An 18,499-nucleotide genomic window follows, 5' to 3' on the forward strand; every position below is an offset into this window, starting at 1 on the left:
TAACCACTTTTTGACAAGGGAAAAGAAGAAAAAATGGAAACTTTATGGTCTTTCAAGACAAAGGTAAATCACAAAAATCAGATGCAACCCTTCTGTGGTTGTGGGCGATTCTCCCCCTTTTTTGTCAAACAGACAAAAAAATTATCACTGAAGTGCTTAGATTGTGCTAAACTGACAGAAAAGGGTGCTGGTAAACTAGGAATCTTATAAAACAAATCAGTATCACAAAATTAATAAAGGGAAAATAAAGTCCATAGGAACTATTTCAGAAAACATGGAAACACAATTTCACATCTCAAATATTCCCCTTGTCCACAAGAAAAACAGCTATGCAGTAGAATAAAATAATTCACATAAGGATATGTAAAGTCACTTCGAATTACATTTTCAAAAACTAAAAAGTAGAATGAACAAAAAATAGGGAGAAGTCAAAATAAAAGTTGATTGAACTCAGAATTCTAAGAAGTGATAGAAAAAGAAAAAATTACCTCACATATGAAGAATAAATTACATGATATCCCAGAGATAATTAACTCAAACAAAAACTTTTAAAATAAGGGGATGGCATATAAATATGAAAACAACCAGAGAATTAAATGACAGAAGTTCCCCAACCAGGGATCATACTGGGCCCTTGCCAGCGAAAGCGCAGAATCTTAGCCACTGGACGGCCAAAGAATTCTCTCAAGGCTCTATTAAATCAGCTTTCTTTCGAAACACACAAACTGAGAAATTTCTGAACCTATTAGCCTCTCTGAGAAATATACTAGATCAGAGGTCAGCAAACTTTTTTGTTAATGGCCAAAAAAGAAATAACTTTCACTTTGTCAGTCATATGCTCTGTTGCAGCGCCTCAAGTTTTCCATTTTAGTGTGAAAGCAGATATAGAAAATATGTAAACAAGTGGAAATGACTGTGTTCCAGTATAACTTTATTCATAAAAATATATGGTGGGCCATATTTGGACCACAGGATGTAGTTTGTCAACCTCTATACTACATTATAAGCTTAATTTAGCCAAATGATGACAGGAAAAACTTCAGCAAGAGGACTGATGGTGGACATTTAAAAATATATGAAAGTGCATATAAGACAAAGGTGGGGGTAATGGTGGAATATTAACGTACTAATGTTATACATGGTGACAAAGTAGAAATAATGCGACTAAAATATTGGAAGAGGAAGAATAGAAAAAGAGGAAAATAGAAAAAAGGTCATTTCTTTGTACAGCAAATGTGTAGATGTTAAAGGACAGCCAAAACAACTGGTAAACCAGACAGTAAAAAGGAAAATAAGAAAACAGGAAATGAAGTGCATTAAAGAGTATAAGTATGAAAATCTTCATTGGGACAAAAATATAAAACTTTTTAAAGAGCAAAAAATACACATCTCATCAAGAAACATAGCATATCTAACAAAATTGCACATAATTATAAAATATTTTGATAGAGTCGAGACAAAGCATATCAGTAACAATAAATGTAAAGAAAATAAACTATTAGTAGAAAATGAGTTTCAATTTGCCACACAAGATAAAACTTATCTATATGTTGTATATTAGATGTATACTGTATATTTTACACATGTAAAATAAAGAATTCAGAAAGGTTAAATATAAAGGACAAGACAAAAAATATTAGAAAACTAGGAACTACCAGCAGCAACTATAGTGGTCCTAATATCTAATTAGAGTTCAAGACAACAAGCATTAAAGACGTCAAAGAAATACATGATTTGATGCTCAAATCTATAACCTGCTGTGGAGATATAGGAATACTTAGGAATATTTATGCATCAAATAACACAACGACTTTTATGAAATTAAAACTACAAGAGTTTCAAGAAGACTAGAAAGAAAGTCACTAATACTGGGAAACTTTAATCATCTCTCTCAGTAGAAGATAGATCAAGTGGACAAAAATAAGAAAAACATCTAACAAATAATCTATATCATAGATGTCCATATCTTACAGATTTACTTTAGCTATATAAATGTTAAAAATATTTTCATTTATTTCTGAAAAAAATTGTCTCATTTAGACACATTTGCCAAAGGAGATAAGAATAAAAATTCAGACAAGATTATATATTCTTTCATTTAGAGTTGAATGACTTTCCCCCCAAATTTCACACATTACATCCTTTATTTTTTTCTCCTCAATTGAATATTCTTTAGAGATTTTTGTCTTTCATTCTTCAAAAAGATAGAGGAAGTTAGTTTTTCATTATTAAAAAAAAAACAAAACCAAACAAACAAAAAAGCATTTACATGACAAAAACAGCATAAAGTCAAAAGGCAACATAAAATATTCAAGACATATACTATGGAGAGCTAATATCTCTAATATATAAAGAACTCTTAAAAATTGAGGGAGCAAGCATCAAAGATCCAAAAGGAAAGTGTGTATTTTTAATCTTCTTGCACTTTGCTAATTATCAACCTCACATTTCTGGTGGGGAAAGGTTTTTGTCTCATAAGACCATGTTTCAATTTTGAATCAAAATGGAAAATGAATTTGTCAAGAAACTTATTTTTTGTAGAAATAAAGCCACATAATTATATCAACACTAGTTACAAATCATTAGTTTAAGGAAAAGAAGTGAGAGGTATTTTTAAGGACAGAAGGTGAATAGATGAGCTGTTTGATAAAACTAGAGTATAAATTCAATACAGAAATTCAAAGTGTGTGTGTTTGTGTGTGTGTGTGTGTGTGTGTATGTGTGTGAGAAATGATTACATCTGACAGCTTTTACAGGTATGCATCATGTATATCTTCTAATGGATAGCTATGTTAATTATGAGTTTATTAAGCTAAGAGAAAGGAATTCTATTATACTGACCAGAGTCAATTTTAGGCAGAATTTAGAATATGTAGTGAATTTTGGATGTTGTCCATATTCCCTTATTTCTCCCTTCGAAATCTAATTCTCTGCTTCCTACTCTTTAAAGTCTGTTGCAGCATCTCTTCACACACACTGAGTACTACCTGACTGATCATGGCTTAGAGGGCTATCTGAAGGACATACATTTTATAAAGTACTTGAAGTGTGAATGTTGTGGGTCAGATATCAGAGAGACAATATGCACGTCATTAGACACTTCCAGAATTCTTGAAACCATTTTATGCTTACTTTGAGAAAAGCTGACCCGTGTGCATTTAGTTTAGCCTAAAGAATGGTTATACATATCAACTGCCTTATCTCCCAACCTACAGTTTCTAAGTCATATTATCTTTCTTGTAACCACTCTTGCTCTAATTTAATTCAGAAACTTAAATTTTCCCTATTGTTTGTAGCTATTTATTTAAACTAAATAATATCCTCTTACCCATTTTTAATGAAAATGAATATAGACAAACGTCATAAAAGGTTCTACATCATAAATGAAATAGATTTCATTCTCTGAACTTCTGACAATTTATTTCCTAATAAGCTCATTCATGTAAATCACCCTAGTCACCCCGTGTCTGGCTACTTTTGTCAGCTGCAGGGGAGATTATCTCCAAAATCACACTATGATAATGACATTCACAGCAAGGTTATTATTAAATTCTATAAAAAAGAAAAGACAATTTCCCTTTATAGCATGTATATCTTTGCTTATTGAAATTTGGTAGGAATGACAAGTATATAAAGAGGGTCTGAATATACTTCTGATTCCACAAAATTTTTTTCATTGTGGTAAAAACACATGAAATTAACAAATTTCTTAAAATTCCTGAACAACTTTTTATGTGTGCAATACAGAATTGTCAGCTATAGGCACAGTGTTGAACAGCAGATATCTAGAACTTATTCATCTTGTATAACCGAAACTTTATATTCTTGAGATTAGTGGGATGGAGGAAAACTTTCTGGGAGATTCCACTGCTCTGTGTAAGAGTGCATGTTTGCACATATCAAGAAAAAGAGAATGGCTTTTGTACAGTATAGTATACTAGCAAGAGCACTGAGATGGATTGTATCATTTCTGAGTTTGAGTCTAAGTGTTGCTACTTACAAAATATATGATTGAGATTCTTTTTTAAAATCTTTAAAATAGGCATAACAATAGAATTATTATGAGAAGAGAGATCTTGCCAGGGCTTGATGCAAATTCAGAATTTCCTAATAGAAACTGAAGTATAAAGGTGACTAGTAACGCATTTCAGAAGAAGTAATTATTTTACATCAAACTAAATAAATAAAAATAAAGTCACACTGCTAACAGGATATTGGGAGTGGCTACTACACCAGAAAATACTGTGAATTCTCCCTAATAACACTCCTTGAAACAATAAAAATGCTTCCTGATTTATTATCGCAAATGAAAATGGCATACATGGCAACTCTGTTTCTCATACCCACGACACCAAATGCTCCCTTTTATTACAATTCAAGCATGTTTTTCATTCTGCCAGACAACATCATAATTATTACTTATACCTGAGAAAGGATCATTCTAAAGTAGAAGAAAAACAACCAAATATACAAATGTAATTTGTATGAAAATAAGAAGTTTTAAATATGCTAAGACTTATTCAGAAAATCATGTCTGAAATACATCTGAATGACTGTAAATAATGATGTTTAGGCTAGAGTTGTGTGTGTTAGGGAGGGGAAGTAGAGATTAATATTTTCAGGGTCTGTATTTTTTATTACAATTGATAGTTAATCTATTGATACTTTTTATAGAATTATGAACCTAAAATATAAATCCTAAAGTGAAGAGAATATAATAATTTCTCCATTGCACACTTACACACACATATTAGGACTATAAGCTGCACATTATTCTGTGGGTTTTAAGAGAGGCCTAAAGATTACCCCACCACCTGTCTTTGTGACTGAATTCATTGTTTGTGTCACCACTACAAAATGCCTACAAAGCCACAAACCGTAAGACTAAAAGCAAAATTTGGTTACCATTTTTCTCTAAAAGACCATCAGAACTAATTTCATTATGCATTTCGTAACTGTTTATCTCATTCACCACTGGAATCTCAAGGCCTCTCAGGTTATTAATAATCCCCTGTAATCCATTTATACCCTAAAGTTATCCAATTTTCCACTCCATATTCCCATTACCTTCCTGCTCTAAGTGAAAACTGTTTATGGCCCAAAAACACACGTTATACTAAATGTCTTCAAGTGTAGACAGGTATTTTCCTGTTTATTTTTTCCTTTTTCCCACATTTCAGGCAAAACGTTTAAAGGTTGTATATTATCTGTTGGTTTTTGCTCCTCATTCCTACTTCCCTACCTTTTCTTCTCCTCCTCAAACCCCATCCTTGTGTCATTCATCCACTGCTTCATGAACCGAAGATTTTAGCCCATCTTTCACCACTTTCCTCTTCATCGAAGTGCTGGCAACGTTACTGGTGACCATAAGCCTCCATGGTCATAGCTCAGAACTTGTCATCACCAATAACTTCAACACTTCTGAAGTCTCAGTATGTCTTTCCATTTTGAAAAGGTTTTATAAATTTTTTAAACAGCTGATCCCTTAATTGTTATGTAATATCCCTTGTGTTCCTTCCTAAATTAAATCCCAGATATGATTTATTGGGTAAAAGGCACTGAGATAAATAGGCCTTTAAGGTGAGGTTTTATGATAATCTGGCTAGGAACTAGGCTGTTTTTAAATGTTTGCTGTAGCTGTAAGTGCCAGGGGTTTCAAACTCCTTGAATGTCCCTGTTTATCCCTCCCCTGTTGTCTTTGTGCCTCTTTAAGAACTTCTTAAATAGAATTGGAGATTTGCACCTCTTTTAGCTGCAATCTGCAACTATTACCCTGGAGTCCTGCTGTTATGGTCACAAGAGGTGGGGGGTGAGGGAAACATTCTTATCGTCATATGACTAAATCTCAGTCTTTTATGGGATCTGTGCTCCTGGACTGTGAACTTCAAAAGTGTTTCTAAGTAACTGTTATATATTCCTCATCAGTCCAGTTTCTCTGTTTCTGTCACTGTCATATCATCTCTTTCATCATCAGATGCCCAACAACCTTACAATATCTTTGTCATAATTTTACTGATGACCACGTTTCCAATTTCACTAAGAAAATAGAAGCAGTAATATAACAACCTAATTCCTCCACCTCAAATCTATCAGTCTATCTACAACTTACCTACAAATTCTGGCTTTCTTCCAGTTTCATTAGAAGTAGGGAATCTTGAGTTATAGTGAGACCCCATCCTTCTTGCCTACTAAATTGATTCTCCTGTAAGTAACTTCTCTACTCCATCATCTGTTTTCCCTCTTATGTGAACATGTCTGAAAAGGTACTGTGTTGTAATATTCCTTAATGCAAAATCCAACCCTCCTTCTTTCTAGCTCCTGCTCCTTTATGTTCCATTATCATAGCAAAACTACTCAGGAAAGTTTACCATGCTCACTTTCTTTACTTTCTCATGTTTTGACTTCTTAGCAGCTTTTAGCGCAGCTAACTAGTAAGTGGTTATTATGTTGTTCAACAAATATTTCATGAGTGTGTACTCGATGCTAAGCACTATTCTAGGCACAAGAGAACAGTGAATAAGACAATGTCTGTGCCTTTCTAGAAATTACATCCTAGAGAAGAAAAGAAAGATTATAGAAAAACAAAGGAAAATAACTTATAATCTCAGGTACTGATATGTGCTATGAAGAAGAAGAAAACAAAGAAAGGGAATAGAATGTGAGTGTAAAGAAAAAATGATTGCCATTCCAGTTTTACAAGAATCAAGCCAATAACTACTGCAGTTGCCCACCGACAGTGCACCTGGGGGAAATTCAGGATGGGGAAAAACAGGAAGCATTCTGTGCTTCGTATATACTGGACCCTAGATAGTTAAGATACATATCTAAGGAAAATTTTCAGTGGCCCCAGATTCTTGCGTCTTCCCATACACAGAAAATCACTAAAATCATTAACTTGAGATGTCTGTTTTTTGTGCTTAACAGTCATCTTCTGATGTTCAAGGACAAGTTTTTTTCCAGCCAAAACACTCAAATATATCCTGGCTCCTCCCTTACCTCTTTGGAGCAGTTCCTCACAAGCTATCTGAAGGCTGTCTCCTGGGCTATAGTCCTAGGAAAGGCACCCAAATAAACCTTGACTCACAACTTTTATGCTGTGCATTTTTCTTTCAGTAGACAGGAAGAAGAAGGCTTTTGTGAAAATGTGGTCAACTGAATCCACTCTGTCACAGTGACTCAGCATATATCTTATTGTAAAGCTTTGTTTGTGTAGCTTCTGAATCTTGCCTAACTTTCTCCTGACTGCACTGATGTCAGGCTCCTTTTCTAAATTCTCCTCATGCTCCAGACTTTAAATATTTTACTGCTCCTTGTCTCAGTCCTCTGATATTTCTTTTCTATATATGTTCTCTCCATAGATTATCTCTACCAGCTTCAAAACTTTAAAAACCATTGATAATTCACCAACGATGAAGCGAATATTGCAGGTAAATTGCTCAGTCTCTTGTCCTTTATATGACTAATTCTGGAAGGCATTCTATACACTCTTCAGGGAGCCCAACAGGATCAAGTCCCCAAGTTAACACACTCCTATATTGCTTGTCTTCCTTCCCTGTCTCACTGTCTTCACTTTTCCACACATGTTTAGTGAGATTAATTCACCCTAAAAATATCTGAAACAAAATCCTTTTATCAAGGTCTACTTTGGGGGGAATCCAAGTTAAGTTTGTCATCCTTGATATCTCTTATAGTGATTACCTACTCTCAAGCCATCAATTTGAACCTCATCTGCAACTCTGTCTTCTAAGTATATCTCAAATCCAACCCTGTCTCACCACCTCTACTGTTTCTCTAATAAACATAATATCTTTATTTTTTATGGTTGAACTACATGGACTCCATTCCTTGGAGTGTATCTTTAACCTCCTAATAATCACCTCTCTTTCACTCTTTATCCCCTAGAGCCTCTTCTCTATAGAGCAGACCAATTGAGCGTTACAAAGGATATATAAATCAGATCCCTTCTGTATATGTGATTTACTACCACATATAAAGTCTCTTTTTTTTAAAGGCCATCATAATTTGTTTCTTACCTACATGCCTGATTTCATCTCAAAATATTCTTTCCTTTTCTTACTATGTCCTAGTTTTTCTTGCTTTTTCTCCTATTTCTTGAGTATTCTAAGCTTGTCTCTGGTGAAGACCTTTATATTTACTGTATATGTGTGTCTAAGGCTCTTCTCCATCTTCTTTGCTTGGCTCTCTCTTTCTCGTGACTTTGGTCTCTCCTCATATAGCAGTACCCCAAAGAGACTTTCTCTGATCACCCAATCTAACATAGCCCACTCATACCCTCTCTCCAACCTTCTTTCTTTCTTTATCCTTTTGTATAGCATTACTCACTATCTGGAATTATATTCTTCTTATATTCTTATTAGCTTAATTTTTAATTGTCACCTTTCTCCACCAGTATGTAAGCTCCTTAAGGCAGAAACTTTGCCTTCTAACAGAAGGAATAAAATCTCTGCTGTAAAATATGAATAAAGTAGCAGACATCATAAAATAGTTTTTATCTCTGAACATATTTTGATCATAGTAAATAGAAAATAATGTTGTATTACAAATATTATAATGAAATTATTATGTAAATGAAGTTATAATGGCAATGGGATATTATTTGGAACATACTTAAACACTGTAAATCAATATAACCGCATTGGAATTGAATTTACTTTAAATAGATTTAAATATATACTTTATTTGGGGGCTAAAATTTAAGTGAACCTTTGGGAAAATGTGAAAATACAAATTTCAGTCATTTAAATGAAGGAGATCAGTGTACTGTGTGATAAAACCATGAACTGAGTTGAGTTTAATGTGAAATCATTTATTGGAAGAAAGTAGTTCACAGATCAATAGTTGCTTTGGGAAAGAAGCACATTCTGCTCAAAAGCATATAAATATTTAATGGTATTTTTAGTTCAGAAACATTTTAGTCACCTAGATTATATTTTATTTTCTCTCTTTGTGCTGTAGATCTATAGCATGCATTGTGAAATTGTCATTTACATTCATCTTGTGAATGATTGATAACTGTTAGAAATACAAATGTTCACATACATAATTTAAACTGAAGTGTGTTATATAGTCTGTAAACTAAATGAATGAGAAGAGTGAAATCAATTTATCAACACTAACATTTGTGCAAATGACCTCTTAAATTAATATTGACATAACTTTTTAAGAGTAGCTGATGTTATCTTTTAGGAAGCCAGACATTTTGCCTTGAAGACTGTAAGTATTGAGAAGGAATTATGTAGGAAATAGACCTCATATTATTTAACTAACCCTACAGTCTAAATTACCTGTTATTAATTTGCATAGACTATAGAGGAATAAGGTAACAAAGAATGATGATTTTAGTGTATTTCTTCCAAAAGTATTTCAATTCCTTTCTGGATATATGAGTTTTCTATTGCTGCTGTAACAAATTACTACAAACTTAGTAGCTAAAAGCAATACCGATGTACTAGCTCACAGTCTATAGGTCAGAAACTGGATCACTGAGCACGGTTTACCAAGGTTTTCTGCTCAGGGTCTCAAAAGGCAGAAATGAAGGTGCTGCAGGCACCATCTCACCTGGAGCTAGGGTTTTCTTGCAAGTTTATTCAGGTTGCCGGCAGAACTAAGTTTCTTCATGGACTAAGGGATTGCCCTCTTTATCTTCAAAGTCAGGAGAAATTTCCTTACATCATTGAATCCCTCTCATGCTTAGAATCTCTGACTTCCTCTGTCTCTGACCTCTGGACCCAGATTTAAAGGATTCATATAATTAGGTCAGGTCTGCCTGGATAATCTCTTTTTCTTAAAGTCCACAGTGACATATGAAGTATCCTTGTCAAATCCATCAAATTCACAGTATGTGGGATTATTCAGACACATCTACCAGGGGCACGGATCTTGGGAGGCCATCTTAGAATTCTGCCTGATTTCTGAGTAATGCAACCTCTCTAAAACACTTGATCTTTCTTCTACTATTTAAAAAAAATTCAATTACATTTAAGGTAAATGTTTATTAAAAATTTTACTCTGTTAAGAACTGTATTAGAATTTATAGTGGATTATAAATATACATATAGTGTGTTATAAATATATATATATACATATATATTTAATAATGCTGCCCTAGGGAAACTTTTAGGATTTGTGTTTTTATAAGTGGATGGAAAAGAGGTAGGATGGGAGTTATAAGACAAATTGCCTGTATAATATAAGTATGCAGGAAATGTAATTTTCTTTTCATAAAATATGTTCACATAATTCCTTCTGCACACTAACATTTGCAATCACACATGACATTCTCTCTGTGTTGTTTAATAATTAAGAGTATGGTAGTATATATACTTGCATCAAGATAACTTCTCAAATCTCCAAAAAGTATATACCACCTTGTGGAGATGAAGTACCATATTTTTTTCTTGACATTCTAAAATTAGGCAGCTTCAATTTCTATGTACATACCATATGTTTATTATTATATTCTGATTAGAATGCTCTTTCTCTAACCATTTCCTTTGCATAGTTAATTCTTACCAATTTTATTTCAATCACAGGCACAGGAGTCATCTTCAGAATTATTTGGGTGGAATATTAAAAGTGATCATAAATTATTTGCAGCTACTCCCATTACAAGGTAGATACTATTTCCCTATCCCTTGATTTTGGGACTTGCTTTGACCAACAGAATTCACAGAGTTGAATTTTGTGTGAATCCTGAGCAAGGGCTCAAGAAGCATTATATTTTCTGTTCTCACTTTCTTGCTGCTCTGATATTATCACATAAAAATTAATTTGAGATATGCAATTTAGGAGAGAAGACCACATAGAGAGAGAAGTCCACCGGAGAGCCACCAAAGGCCAGTTAGTATTTTCAGCTTCCAGGTAACCAAATACTTAATTAACACTTACAACCATGTGACTGATTTTATTAAATAATTTAAACAAATTATATTCATAGTAAATTATATTTTGTTGACTTGATGGTAAAATCAACCTTGTACTTTTGTGTTATCTGTGTAATAGTTTTCTATTATTGTGTAACAAATTATCACACACACAGCTTAAAACAACATGCATTTATAATCTCTCAGTTGCTGTGGGTCAGTCTGTCCATGACCTAGTGAGTTCTCTGCTTCAAGTTCTCATCAGGCTATAATCCATGTGTCAGTGAGTGCTGTGGGCTTATCAAAGACTCTACTAGAGAAAGAACCTTTTTCGAGTTCTCTCAGATCATGAGCAGTAATCATTTTCTTTTAGGTGCAGGACTGAGGGTTTTAGTTTGTTGCTAGTGGCTACACTCAGCTCCTGGAAGCATCTTAATTCCTTACCATGTAGCCTTTTGCAACATGGCCACTTTATTCATGACAGATTGCTTCAAAGTCAGCAATGGAGAGCGAGCGAATTTACTAGGAAGATGGGATCTTCATAATATATCATAATTACAGGGGTGAAATCTCATCATCTTTGCCACATTTTAGTGGTTAGAAGTATGTCACAAGCCTCATCCACACTAAAGAGGAGAGGATTATTTAAGGCTTTAAATATCAAAAAGCAGGAATCACTGAGGGTCAATAGGATCTCTTCAACAAAAGCCCAGTGTGTGGAATAGAGTAAATAGACATCAGCTGTCTAACAACTGTTATAAAATCCGTAGAGTGTAACAACAACAAGAAAAATTTTATCAGAATAGTATTGATTTATCTGTTTTCCTTTTGTGATTCTTAAAGCTCATGCACACAAAGCGATATTAATCAGAAATCAATTTAAAACATTCAAATGGAAAGAAGACTAGAAAAGAAAAGACAAATGAAGATATGTGACTTGAGCCACTTTTAAGTGATAATCAGTAGCACACATATCTGAGAACAAAGGACTTATCCTGGTTAAGTCTGGAGTATAGAATTTACAAAAAATGTACCTAAGGCAATATATTTGATAGAATCTGAAATCCGTTGGTCATTCTGATAAGGTTTAAGATAATCTATGACTACACTTGCTATTGCTAAAATAAGGGGGGTTTTTTTGGTTCTTTTTTCTACATTAGTTTTTAAAATCTCTGCTCCATGTGGCAAGATAACTGAGAACCTGATAATGGGTTACAAGGGGGTTATCTTTTATTTTTTTAATTTTTTTCAGAATGGCTTCTTAGAGCTTTACCATTTTAAGGTCTTGGTACACCTTGTCTGAAAATGATTTTCATTTAGTGACTTTTTAGGTAGAACTGGAAAACAATACTTTGTTTATTTCTAAGAAAAAAGAATCATTTTTCCCCATTTGCTACAGTTTTTATATTTAAATAAGCAGACTTTTTATTATCACCACTTTCTTAATTAACCTCTTAATTTATGACTAATATCTTTCTCATTAAGTAAATTTTAAAAAGGCAAAAAAATCTCTTCAGGAAATTTATAAGAAACATAAAGGAAAATTATCTACACTATCCACAGCAGTAATACCAGGACCACTGAAGATGCTGAATAAAAATCTGTTAAATATGATCATTTTTCTTCCCAGTTATATTTTCCAGTACTGAAAACATTAGAAATATATAGATATTTGCACACACTGGTTATTTCTTGTAGTAGCAAATGAAGCCCACAGTAGTATATCTGTGGTTTCCATGGAATAACTGATTCGCTGTGACGATACAGAGCTTCTGTAGTGAGAGACGTGAGGGGAAAGGGGCATCACCATTTCAAAGTCAAATGGAAAAAAATGTCTCAAAGCATAATTTTCTGTGTTATAGCAGAAATGCCATACTTAGTACGAAAATGTAGGTTACCAACATTTTATTAAATTCAGTGATGTAAATTTTTAAATTTTATTTTTAAACAAAAGAAAATTATTAAATCAACAATTAAACATTGGTGACTGCCCGCAAGAGTCTTATTTTCAGAGGACTGCAGGTATAACCTTAAGAAACGCTGAGGAAATGCTTCTCGCGTTCTATGCTCTAACCAACATATTGTATACTGAGGGAAGTTAATGGATCTCATAAAACATGAATGTGAGAATATAACATGTACAAGAGGGATAGTAACAACTTCAAATTCACATGTTAACAATATCATTAGAAGCATTAAAAAGCTGCTTTTTTGCATCATATAATTTCCTTTATGTAAGCATTTTGATTTAGCACCTAAGACCTAATTTTGACTTCAAACAAACTAGATTTCTGAGACTATGGCGTCAGAAATTTGACATAAGGTGGACATCTGGATATGGTTTTGTATCCAAATTAGGGAAGCAGAAGAACAATGTTAAAAAACACTTTAACAAAAGAAATGAAAAAAAAAAACTCCTAAAAAGAATCATGCGGATGGTCTTTCAAATCCACACATTTATCAAGTTTTGCAGTTTTGCGATAGCAGAGATTTAACATAATATTTCAGCATAACAATATTGGAGAGAGAATGACTTTGACCATGTAATACCATTCCAATAGTCAAATTAGCTGGAAAGTGGTAGGCATGCATGCCAACTAGAGGAAAATTCACAAAGCTTCTCTTTTTTACTAAATAGATCATGTCAACTCTCTCTGAAGTAAAGGTTCCAGGAAGTAAGTTAATTACCACATATGATCAAAAGCCTTAATTTCTTATTATATAAAAATTAGCTCTGCACTAGAAAAATACACTCATAACTTTGCTTCAAAATATATGAATTTAAATACACATACCCACAGCACACATTTCTGTAGGGACTTCTTCTTACTGAATTTCCACATTGCCTATCTCTGGGTGAATGAGAATAAAGGTACCTACAGGTTGACCATCATCTTTAAGCCTATACACATGGGGAGCGTAGATATATTGTGAAGTTTACCAAAACACTCATAACCAGAAATAGATGGCACAATGTGGTATTTTGAGGGAGGAGAATTAAATTATATAATGAGGAGGGGACCAATTGCAACAGATGGAAGATAATAAAGAAAAATGAGAGCATAGCCGTGAAACTAGACCTCAAACACTGAACAAGGCCTTTTACAAATATGACAAACTCAAAGCAATGATTCATTTGAACTGGAACTCAAAGGCAATTCAGAAAACAATGCAGCACAATCAACTGAATAATCATCCTGGGTCCTCTGAAGATTTTGACCAAACTAACTGTAACTTTAATGTGTATTAACTCTTCTCTGTATGTTTTCTGCCTCTTCTTCCATTATCAACTATCTCCTGATATCTCATATTTAAATTTGCAAATATTTGAGAAGAGACTTTTAGGCAATGCAATCTCATATTCACAGAGCTTCCCATAGATCAGGTTCCTGCCTTAGATTATTTTGCAAATCTATTTGTTCATCATTGGTTATCCTCAGTTACTAAACAGTATCTCTTATCATCAGTTGTGACCATTTAGGAACTTCTAAACGAGGCAAGTTTCACACTCATTCATGAATTCCTTACTGTTTCAGTAAAGGGGTTGTCTCCTGGAATTTCCCAAGGCACATAGTCATCTGGTAGGTCCTTGGGTCCTATAAAATAGATTCATTCTAATGCATGTTTCACTCCTTCCTTAAATGTCTGCTGAGGTAGTTCTGACATTTCTACCTCCTACATTATGGGCAATAATTGTTCCCAGTGTTCCAAGTGTCATCTTAGCATTGTGTTAGGCCAGTCCCCAGGGGCATTAAACACTGAAATAGGAGTTGTCCCCATATCAACAAACGCTCCCTTATTAAGATTTATATTCTATTCTACTTGGTCCAGGACTTTCAAGATCACTTCATCATGCTTTACATGATCCTGATGGTATATCTTATCCAGGTCCTGCTGTCCCTTTCATGAATGATTCATTTTCTTCCTTAGCAGAGCCTGCACTGTCCCCCATTCCCTACTGAACCATTCTGAAACCCTCTCTTATTGACTAGTGACCAAGACAGAAGTGGGAGACTGTCTTGAGGAGGACACGTATTATCTTGTACGGCATTGACAAAGACTTCATCAAGGAGGAGCCTGCCATCTTTGGACACTGAGGATGGGAATCAGGTGTTCAATATTTTCAAGCTTATCCACCCATATGCTCTCACCCCAAATCTCAGAGTCCATTCCTTTCATATAAGGGCCCCTGCTTTGGTTAGAAATTCACTGCATCTGTGAATACAGGCTTTTCTGAAATTCTGACACTCTTATAACCAAGTTGTTTGCCTGGTCTTCAGTCTGTCTTTCAACTGTAGAAGACGAGGGTCTCTATAAAAACTTTCATAGGTGCTTTCTTATCCATTAAATTAATAATTTTTGGTTCTGTGCCTCTAAATTTCTGTCTTCCATATGTATAGTTAAGAAAATCCCAAACATCTTTGGTCCTTATAATTATTACTTTCACATATTTTTCAAATATTAAGGATATTACATAATTCAGTGTTTTTTAGCTTTACTATGGTTTTAGTCATTAGCACCAAAGAAAAGTGTGAGCTATAACACTGTCTATAAATAAAATAAACACCCTCAGAGTCCACATCCTTTATTGCTAGAACGGCAAGCTCCTACATACATCATTTTCATTTTATCAGTGTGTATTGATGAGCCATTCCATCCTAATTAGAATTTCTCTCTGACGTTAATCATGACATTATAGGTATTTTGACTCTCAGTATTTTGTGATAGCTCAGGGCTGGGAGCTGTTACAAAGTCCAGTAACAGGCCAGTTATTTCACTCTGAACAATATGTATTTAGTTGATGTGTCTGGCAATTTGCATCAAAGGTAGAGAACACTACTCAGTATTTAATATAAGCAAAGAAAAATGCTGATTTATTTGCTTTCCAAGCAGGGAAGAACTCTACTAGTAAGGCAGTGATTTGTGGATTCTGCAAATATCTTACAGCAACTGTGAAAATTCCCAGTGAATTCTGGAAGGAGTCAAGGATGTTCTCCATCCACTCATCTATTCAAGGTTTATTGTAGCAGTAAATTAAGATAGAAAACATTTTAAGCATAATTATTGGAAAAGAAGAAATAAACCTGCCATTATTTACAGATGACACTATTATGCACATAAAAAATTCAAAAAATAATCTATGAAGAGCCTGTTTGAATATACCATGAAAATGCATTTGACATCCTAGTGTGTGTATGTTTGTATCCTACACCTAAATAAATTTCTAAGTCATAGAGGAAATCATAATAGAAATAAAATAATTCTCAGAACTAAATTATACAGAAAATTCAGTAGTATATCATGCCTGGATTATAAGTAAAATAGTATGAAGATTTGAACAAAACAAAGATGTCTATTAACACTATATCTATTCAACATTGTAAGGTGGGTCCTCTCCATCATAGTAAAAATGGAAAGTTAAATATAAGGATTAGAAAAGAAAAATCAAACTGTCATTATTATAGAGTATATGATTTGCCTAAGCAGAGGTTCAAAAATGTGAAAATAGCTAGAATTATGGGAAAAAAAGCTTAACAGGCTGCCTATATAAAAGAGCAAAATATACAAATAATTTCTATATAACAGCAACAAAACTTAGAAAAGTGATTTAGAAAAATTATTATTTTTTCTAACAACTAAAATTATAAGGTATGTAAAAATAAATTTAGCAAAAGAGATGTACAAAATTTTATTAAGAAAATAAGAAATTTTCAAGAAAATAAAGGTAAATTTGATGAAATGAATTGACACATTGCATTCATGGACGTGAAAGCTCAATGAAGACAAGTCTGCACAAAATAATTTTAAAACTCAGAGTATTTCCTGAACAATTTGCCAAGGGAATATTAGTGGAACTTAGAATAATGACAATCTTTAATTTATATTAAGAATAATGATCCAAGGAGAGACAGAAAAAAAATTTGAAGAGGAAATGAAGGGATTTTCCTTAGATTGTAACAAGATTAGTTATAATGTGATAGTAAATAACAGATACATTTTTATGAATTTACTCTTTCTCCATCCATTATCTTCTTGCTTGAAGTTAACGTCTATCATTCTAGTAGACTCTTTTCAATACCCTAAAGGTATTTGATCCCTTTTCTTTTTTATTATATTAAAGTGACAAAAGCCCACAACCCTCATCTATCTCTATAGCTGTCCTGATATGTTGAATACTTTTGGAGAAAAACTTCCATTAAGGATATTTCTCCACTTATTTAAGTAATGGTCATCAACCTTAAATATACTTTGCTCCATATATCCTCCACTTTAACCTCACCAGGGAACTTCTGCTTTAAATTCTTTCCTCCTGCTGTCATATCTTAAAATTATCTATTTCTATTAGATTATTCCGAGTAGCATTTATTTATTTTTAACATCTTTATTGGAGTATGATTGCTTTCCAATGTTGTGTTAGTTTCTGCTGTATAACAAAATGAATCAGCTATATGTATACATATATGCCCATATACCCTCCCTTTTGGGTCTCCCTCCCACACTCCCTATCCCACCCTTCTAGGTGGTCACAAAGCACTGAGCTGATCTCCCTGTGCTATGCAGCTTCTTCCCACTATCTATTTTACATTTGGTAGTGTAAATATGTCAATGTTACTCTCTCACTTCGTCCCAGCTTACCCTTCCCCCTCCCCGTGTCCTCAAGTCCATTCTCTACATCTGCATCTTTATTCCTCTCCTGCCCCTAGGTTCGTCAGAACATTTTTTTTTTTTTTAAGATTCCATATATGTGTGTTAGCGTACGGTATTTGCTTTTCTCTTTCTGACTTACTTCACTCTGTATGACAGACTCTAGGTCCATCCACCTGACTACAGATAACTCAATCTCATTTCTTTTTATGGCTGAGTAATATTCCATTGCATATATGTGCCACATCTTTATCCATTCATCTGTCGATGGATGCTTAGGTTACTTCCATGTCCTGGCTATTGTAAATAGTGCTGCAATGAACATTGTGGTACATGACACTTTTTGAATTATGGTTTTCTCAGGGTATATGCCCAGTAGTGGGATTGCTGAGTCATATGGTAGTTCTACTTTTAGTTTTTTAAGGAACCTCCATACTGTTCTCCATAGTGGCTGTATCAATTTACATTCCCACCAACAGTGCAAGAGGTTTCCCTTTTCTCCACACCCTCTCTAGCATTTACTGTTTGTAGATGTTTTGATGATGGCCATTCTGACCGGTGTGAGGTGATACCTCATTGTAGTTTTGATTTGCATTTCTCTAATGATTAGTGATGTTGAGCATCCTTTCATGTGTTTGTTGGCAATCTGTATATCTTGAATAGCATTTATATATGCTCTCCTACTCTACCTTCAGGCACTCCCTAACATTTGTCCTTTCCTTTAAAACAAAACTTCTGAAATAAAATTGCTATACTTACTATTCCGATATCCTCTGCACCAACTTCTCAATGCACTAGGATCTGGACTTTACCTCACCAGTCCAGCACAGCTTTAATTATTCAACACTCAAATTATTTCCATGTTTTTAAATTCAGTGGACACACTTTCCTATTCTCATCTTTCTTGACCTCTCATGAGACTTTTGTTACTTTATTTATGGCTCTTCTATTTATTAGGCAATGTATTTGGT

Source organism: Balaenoptera ricei, chromosome 9 (genome assembly GCF_028023285.1).
Source record: "Balaenoptera ricei isolate mBalRic1 chromosome 9, mBalRic1.hap2, whole genome shotgun sequence".
Taxonomy (NCBI): Eukaryota; Metazoa; Chordata; class Mammalia; order Artiodactyla; family Balaenopteridae; genus Balaenoptera; species Balaenoptera ricei.